Source organism: Solanum stenotomum, chromosome 12, assembly GCF_019186545.1.
Source record: "Solanum stenotomum isolate F172 chromosome 12, ASM1918654v1, whole genome shotgun sequence".
Classification (NCBI taxonomy): Eukaryota; Viridiplantae; Streptophyta; class Magnoliopsida; order Solanales; family Solanaceae; genus Solanum; species Solanum stenotomum.
The window spans coordinates 15,472,810-15,480,599 of record NC_064293.1 but is presented as its reverse complement, the minus strand read 5'-3'; the positions used below and the strand labels follow the sequence as shown (position 1 = coordinate 15,480,599).

Genomic DNA, 7,790 nt, shown 5'->3' with positions numbered 1-7,790 from the left:
TAATCATTAACGAACTAAGTTGTTTGCAATGTTTTAAAAGCTTTGTATATCCCATGTGTCTTATTGCCTTATATATATATATATATATATATATATATATTGAGTTCAGTTAAGTTAGTCTTGAGTCGTACAGGGCCAAGGTAAGTATTCTCTTGTATTCCTTTCAAGCTTAAGTCGAGGTTTAGCTTTCCAGCTCGCATACTCGTACATTCCATGTACTGATGTCAGTTGGTCTGTATCTTACATTGATGCAGATACAGGTACACCGGATCAGCACCCTGCACGTCGTTGATCCAACTGAGCACTTCAGAGTCAGTTGCTTGCTTTCCGGAGGACTCGGTTGTTTTGCATTCTTAAGTTTTGTTTTATTAGGATGCTGTGAGGTCTGTCCCAACATCCATCTCAGTACTTTAGAGGCTTCATAGACATTCAGTCAGTTAGTTTTGAGTCTCTCTTCTATGTATATATGTAAATATCCTATTTTAAGACTCGAGTTGTGTAACGACCCTACCGAAGTCATATAAGCCAATAAATTACGAGATTTTTATGCATATATATATTGTCCTCACATTAGAAAAAAATATATATCTAACTTCCGAGTACTCAAACTAGGTGGTTCATGCTTCATACCATCATTCAAAATTAGTGGTAAATTTAATATATTACAAGACTTGGGCTTTCACGCCCCAAAAGAACAAAACACATAGTCATACTTATATTACAACCCCTGGTGACATGATCAAATTCGTCCTCGAAACTTCATGTAATTATACAACACATAGATCATATACAAGTCCCAAGGTTTATGCAAAATATAGATGTCTATATGCAATTGTGATCTTCCATCCCCAATGGCCAGCTTCATGCCTCCTCTCGATCATTCCCTACGATAGAAACAACTATCGCTAAGCATATAGCTTAGTGGTGCAAAACTATAGTTTTGGAGCCATCCGATTCACAAAACAAACTTTCTCAAGTCATGAGCAACATAATTAAACATAATTAATAAATCAAGTAAACAATATATAAAGAGTATCAAGTTCGATATTTAAAGACCCAATTGTCAAGAACGTTCATAGCATCATTTTCCAAGAGATTCAACAACAAGGCTCGCCCAATATGTACCTCATGTCTTCACACCAAGCACAAACAAGTATCAAGAAGGGTCGACACCCTATATCAAGAAGGGTCAAGCCCAATAATCAAGAGAACCAAGAACCATATTAAAAATGGCTTTCTAATTCGTACTTAAAATGGACAACATCCATACTTAAGACGAACTAAAAATCCAAAGTCAAGATGGCAAATGATCCGAATCAAGAGGCATGCCAAGAGTGACAAAGTCACAGCCACAAGAAGGACGAGGTCCCAACAAGAGTGCCAAGTGATCAAACAATCCGTACAAGTGGGCGAGTTACACAAGCATCTTTAACTTCTCAAAGGATACCAACACAACAATGCAAAGTGACAAGAGGTAACCAAGGTACCAAGATCCAATTTCAAATATACTAGAGGTTAAAAGAGTGCAAGTACAAGTTTATACACAAACCTCGATGCTTTAGCAAAGAAACAGTCCAACCAATGTATCAAGGTCCTCAACTTGTTCACGAGTATATACAACCTTTAAAATACAATTAAACAACTTCTTTAATCCCTAGAAGCTCAATAATATTGATGTAAAATAGGATCATCATCACAACTAAAATTAGCCTGCACAAACACAACAATGCTCCCAAGACAGTGATTCTGGCCAGCCTAGTACCTCATGTCGCAACTTAGATTTGAAATGGAAAACAGCAAAACTAGACTTTATAACCTTCATGAAATATGTAGATACATCTCTTAGGGTTGCAAACAAACAAGAATCACCGAAAAATGTATTTTGTACAACAAGATATAGTCAAAACACTAACAGCTGTTCATACAGAATTTCAAATTCCAGAATCTAGACAAAACTTGTCCTATGTTGCGTCCCATATTTCGAATCCATAACAGCTGAATCAGAGTTTGACATAAACATAAGAGTTGTAGGTCTACGAATTATCTTTCCAAATCATATTTACTCACTGTAAACTAATTTCTAGAACGAGAGATATGCATAAAACACCAAACACTACCCAGCTGAGAAACAGATTTCTTCACTTACCAAAAAGAAGTGTGTGTTCTTGAATTCCAGCCAAAAAGGGCCAAGTTTCTCTTGTGATTTTGAAGAACACTCTGTTTAGATATGTTTCTAAGGTTCTAAGGCTTGAGAAAAACGAAATTACTAAAGGAGGGGTGAAAATATATAGTCAACAAGTGATGTTTATCCCTTGGACAGCAGTCCTTCAAAGGTGCTGCCCAAGAATTTGTGTGCTGCCCAAAATGTATACATATATATCTATATGTATATCCCTTAACTTCCTTTTAAAGTTATACATAATTCTAATTAGGATATTACCAAAACACCCCATCACAAATCCTTAAATTACGATAAGAATTTATGCTAAGCAAGTTGGCAATTATCACAACACTTCAAGTTCCCAAAATGAGACTAAAACATATTCTAGTAATTAAGCAACGGTAAATCGACATGAGACTCTTGGTTAGTATTTAGGGGTGTTACAAGTTTCCTTTGTGGCCAGATGTTATAAGTTAAGTTGTTTTGTAACCTTGTGTTTGCACTGAGTTATTCTGTTGAGTTAGGTTTCCGCTGAGTTAAAAAAACCAGGCCAAGAGTTCGCTTGGGGCCAGAAATGGTCTTCAGGTGCCGGTCCCGCCCAGGGTGTAGGCTCGGGGTGTGACATAAAGAAAACGTAAGTCTATAACTTACTTTACAGTAAATTCTATTTTAATTTAAAAATTAGAATATAATAAAATTATGCTAATGAGAAAATAAACATGGCATAAAGAAATCGATAATACGAAAAAATTACATAAAATCACGTAAAGTAAGGTTGAGAATAAGAAGAAAATGAAATATAATAATATAAAATAAAAAATAAACTTTTACAAATTTTTAGAATAATAAAATTAAAAAAAGAACTTAAAATAATAGAAGTAAAAAAAATTAAAATAGAAATAAAAAAAAATTAAAAAGTAATCAGGTGGTAATTACACCATATAATTACCAGCAATTCACAGCCTCTGCCTGTGAATTGTAGAGTGTAATTATCTCCTGCCAATTACACCAATTACCTGCTGACCAAGTAATTACCTGTCCTTTCAAACAGGACAAGACAATGTAATTATACCAAATCAAATTACCAGAATGTCCTTCCAAACAGGCTAACACACGTTGTATGGTAAATTGATGAATTATAAAAAGTTATTTTGTTGTCCTACTTCAGTAGCTAACACGTGTTCAATATGGTGTCATTTTTTTCTTCTCTGTTGTTGTCTCTGAAGCCCAATTTTAATTTCACAATTTCATGGGTTCAATGAGGATCAATTACACATATTATGATTGAGCAGTTTGTTAGTAAATCACAAGATAAAAGCATTAATGTTCACAATTTCACTACTTGATCTCAAAGAAGGAAAAGTTATTAGATGGATATCACTTTGAACTTTTATGGTGTAGGTAATGCTTTGTCAATACTTTCCCATTGTGTCTTCCCTTTAACGTATTATATACATGCTTACTTATAAATTCTATAATTTTCTGAGAAGTTGATGTGATGAAGAGTCTAATTAGGCTACCTGTCCCAGATGCGGAATCAAGTTTGAATTGTATATATTTATACATACTGTGTTGGTGAAGCTTTGTAAAGATGCACATGTTTTTCTCACATATTTAGCTTGATATGAGAGTTACACGCGAAAATGTCATCACAAGTACTATCTTTTTATTTAGTTTCTTAAGATTATGAATTGGTACGTAGTACAGTTCGTATGAATTTCAGTGAGATGAGAAATTCTCTCATTAGTTTCAGTTGATAATTCTTTTGTTAATTGCAAAAGCTAAAGCAGTAGCGATTTACTAATTTCAGTGTTAGTATCATCGTCATGTTGCAAGTTAAACATGTAGCAAGAGTATTCAGCTAACCTACATAAGGGCATTGCAATTGAGCCCATTTTACAAATTGTTGGTGAGCTATATATTCATGATCAATAATTATTTGATGAATGGTGGTTGACCTATACATAGAAATATCGAATTTAGCCCGAGGTTGAGACATTACTTTATATATAAGAAATATCGAATTGATCCTTTTCTATATTGTTCTTTCTTATGCTAATTGTTGAATGCCTAATTTGTATTCTTTTATTTAAGGTTGATATTTCTATCTGGGATAAGTCTTTTGTTGAGTCGAGTTGAAGCTAAATGTTTTTCACAAAACAACATATACTTCGTAGAACATTTCTATCAACTTACCTAAAACGATGCTCATTCACTTTCTATATATGTGAATTCCGTCATATTCTGATACTTACACAGTAAGTCCTAAAATTCCTGTCTGACTACTATACATTATTTGTTTGGATCAGACAAACTTCAAGTTTAGCCCCTTAAGAAGAATGAAGTTGGAAGTAGTATTAGACAGAAATTTTTGTGCCAAGATAAATACAAACAATTTGAATATCTAGGCATATTGATGCAAATAGCTAGCTGAAGACTTAATAGGAGGTAGGTTATGTAAAATTGTGTAATAGGAAGACATCTATAAAATTTAAAGGTAAGTTTTATAGTACAATTGTTAGTCTGATAATCTTACATGCATGTGAGTGAATATTGAGCCTCTTAGCTTAATATATGTTTGCTAGATGAAAGTCATAAAATACATATAAATAAGGGTGTGCAGTTATATAAGATTAGAAATGCTTAAATCCAATCTAAGGCATAAACGGAAGATAGAATAAAATGACATCTCTCTCTTTAAGGACATCCAATGAAAAAGATAAGAGGATTAAGTTAGAAAAGGTCATTTGAGATCTCTTATCATTCTACCGTACTGAATCGTCTGACATTTGAAAGTTAATGTAGGATGATGGACACATAAAGAGACCAAATTAGTTTAGGAGCTATCTTAGGAGGGTAGAAAAATATTGCTTGCTCCAGTGTTGGTCACTTAAGTATTATTTGTGCACGACTCCAGATTACTACAGTACTGTAGTTGTGGTAGGAATTAAATTCTTATTCTTTTTTAGATTTGGAAAGTCCTATTTTCATGTATATTTTATAGCTTTTTCTTTCCTTTTCGTTTATTATTTGGGAAACAAGAGATAGATCAGGTTACCAATTAACTATTTATGATTGAGGTTTCAGATTTTTTCTCTCTTACAAAAGTAGACAATTTTTTCCTTTGTAAAGTATATCTTTAACTATTACTAAAATTCATCTTCAGCCTTTGAGTTTCATTCGAATAGCTTTGTGTGACTTGAAAAAACATTCATCTGCAGGGGTTCTAGCTTCATAATAATATTAACTACTTAAAAAGCTGGAAAAGGGTGAAACTAATTTTGATATCTAAGGAATATCTCAGCAGATGTTTGTTTCTCTATAGGGAAGTAGGAAAAATAAATAGCTTAAATAACTATATAACAGATACAGATCCAATTAGCAAAGCACATGATTTAATTTGGACACTTAACCTTGTGATATAAATATCTGTTTTCTTTTCTTATATATAGTTTAAGAAAAAGGCAGTGGAAAAAATAGTTGTAAATTGGTATAAACCTGTCGTTCTTAATTATTACTCTCTCCGTTTCACAAAGAATGACCTGGTTTGACTTGGCAGGGAGTTTAAGTAAATAAAGAAGACTTTTGAATCTTGTGGTCCTAAATTAAAGTTATGTCAAATGTACGAAATTGCCCTTAATCTTGTGATTTTAAACATGTCACGTGAAAAGCAAAAAGTAAAATGTTACCAAAAAAGGAAAGAGGTCATTCTTTTTTAAACTGATTAAAAAAGAAAGGAGGTCATTCTTTGTGAAACGGAGGGAGTACTATTTTTTAAGTAGGAAGGACACTATCAAACCTTTCTATATACTTGCTTAAGAAGTATATTGATATACATTTTACTTGAATGAACAATATCCGTTTCAGGTTATTCATGGTCTGATCAGTTGATGGGTAAGCCTCTTGATTGTGTAAGTCATCCCAATCAATTTTCTACACTGAATAAATTAAATTAAGAAGATATCAGTCACAGGGTAAATTAGTCTTACCATTCAAACCTATGATCTCTGAAATGATGTTATTCATTGAATTTCCGTGGAGGATCATTCCAAGAAAGATATTCGAGGCTATTTTTTTCTTCTCAAATGATCGTGTATTTGATATTTTTTTCTCATACATAATATATAGATATTTGAGGCTTATATACATTTCTTATTAATTTTTAAATCAGAAACAAAGATAGGATATCCAAGTATATATATTGCAGTATTGAGGATTAATACTGTACGTTTTTAAATTGTTATGCCTGAGCAATTTTTGTATGCGCGCATTTTAAGGTTAAGTATTGGAATTTCTTCTCGAGAGAAGATTGCAGGATCGAGTTTATGTAGTTTAAACTTGGTTGTTGTAAATTTTCCTCTTTTTTTCTATCATATTTGGGACCAATAGACTGAACTCTTCCATTTATCAGAAAAAAAAAGAGTAAAATGATTTACAAATCATGTGCAACATATTCACTTTTTGTTCATATATAGTCTGATTTTTTCTTGAATGACTGTTCTTTCCTATCGTGGTCTTAATGTGGCAGGTCAGATTTTAGCAAACAGATCAACTCGAATGAGATGATGCATATGCTGGCTGGGAGAATTAAACAGATCTTCCAATGTTAAGATAGCAAGAAATTAATACATTCAAATGATAATAGTCGGAAGAACTGTAGAAATATTTTCAGTTTCTACAATTTCAAATTTGTAACTATAACTAGAGTAAGGGTACATAAAATACTTTTTTAATTTGTATATGTTGTCATATAATGACAGTAATAACATAGTAATGTTGTCAGTAGCTACTTTTTATTGACAACTGAACATAACCAAAATATTATGCATGTACGGGCTTGCCCATCTAGTTACATGGACGAACACAGCTATTGTACCACAAGTAATAAAATTTGTACGAACAAAGGAGATTGCAGAGGTAATTTGAACGTTTTTTTAATGTGCTGACAGGTGTCCTTATGGTAAATAAATTCATGTCAACAGACTTACTTAGTGAATGAAACCTTATGTGTGAGTATGACTGTGACTGATCCCACAACCTTTTTCCTAATTTTTTATGGGTTTTTTTTTCTTAAGTTCAGATGGGCTGGAGAGGAAATGAATCTGTAACTTGTTTGAGGTATATTTGTTGAGCTTTAGTAAAGTTTTATTATTATTTTCTTATACATGTGAATGTTATTTGTTTTTCTTTCAATTCACTTGTTTTTGAAAATTATTATCACCCTATTTTCTTCGTTGTTTGACTGACGGATAGTTTTCGTTGAGGTATATTTGTTGTGCTTTCGTTGCTTGAAAATGTGACTTGTCATTAACTGAGAGCAATATTTATTTATTGGGATGGAAGATTAAAAAGAGTTATTGAGAATGCCCCATTCGATTTGATGCACAACTATTCAGTAATGAAAAAGAGATTAATTTTCTGTGTTTGATGTTTGTCATAACGTACACTTGCTGATTTTAAAATATAAATTTTTGCATGCAACAATTGCTCCTTGCACGACTGCAACACAGCCACTAGAGCCGTCAATATGGGCTAGGCCTGTTGGGCCGGTCTGGCCTAAGGCTGGCAAGGGGACGGAGACGGGGACTGGGGGACGGGACGAAGGGGGACGGGGACGGGGACTGGGGGA

The 7,790-nt window shown here is 33.1% G+C and overlaps 1 long non-coding RNA gene across 1 annotated transcript in view; it reads right to left on the bottom strand.

The window, feature by feature from the left end:
• Positions 1 to 603: 603 nt before the first annotated feature.
• LOC125849350 (uncharacterized) overlaps positions 604 to 7,790 on the bottom strand; it is a 10,805-nt gene continuing 3,618 nt past the window's right edge. Inside the window, exon 3 of the long non-coding RNA XR_007444607.1 lies at positions 604 to 884. This is a non-coding gene — a long non-coding RNA (uncharacterized LOC125849350). The remainder of the gene's footprint in view (positions 885 to 7,790) is intronic.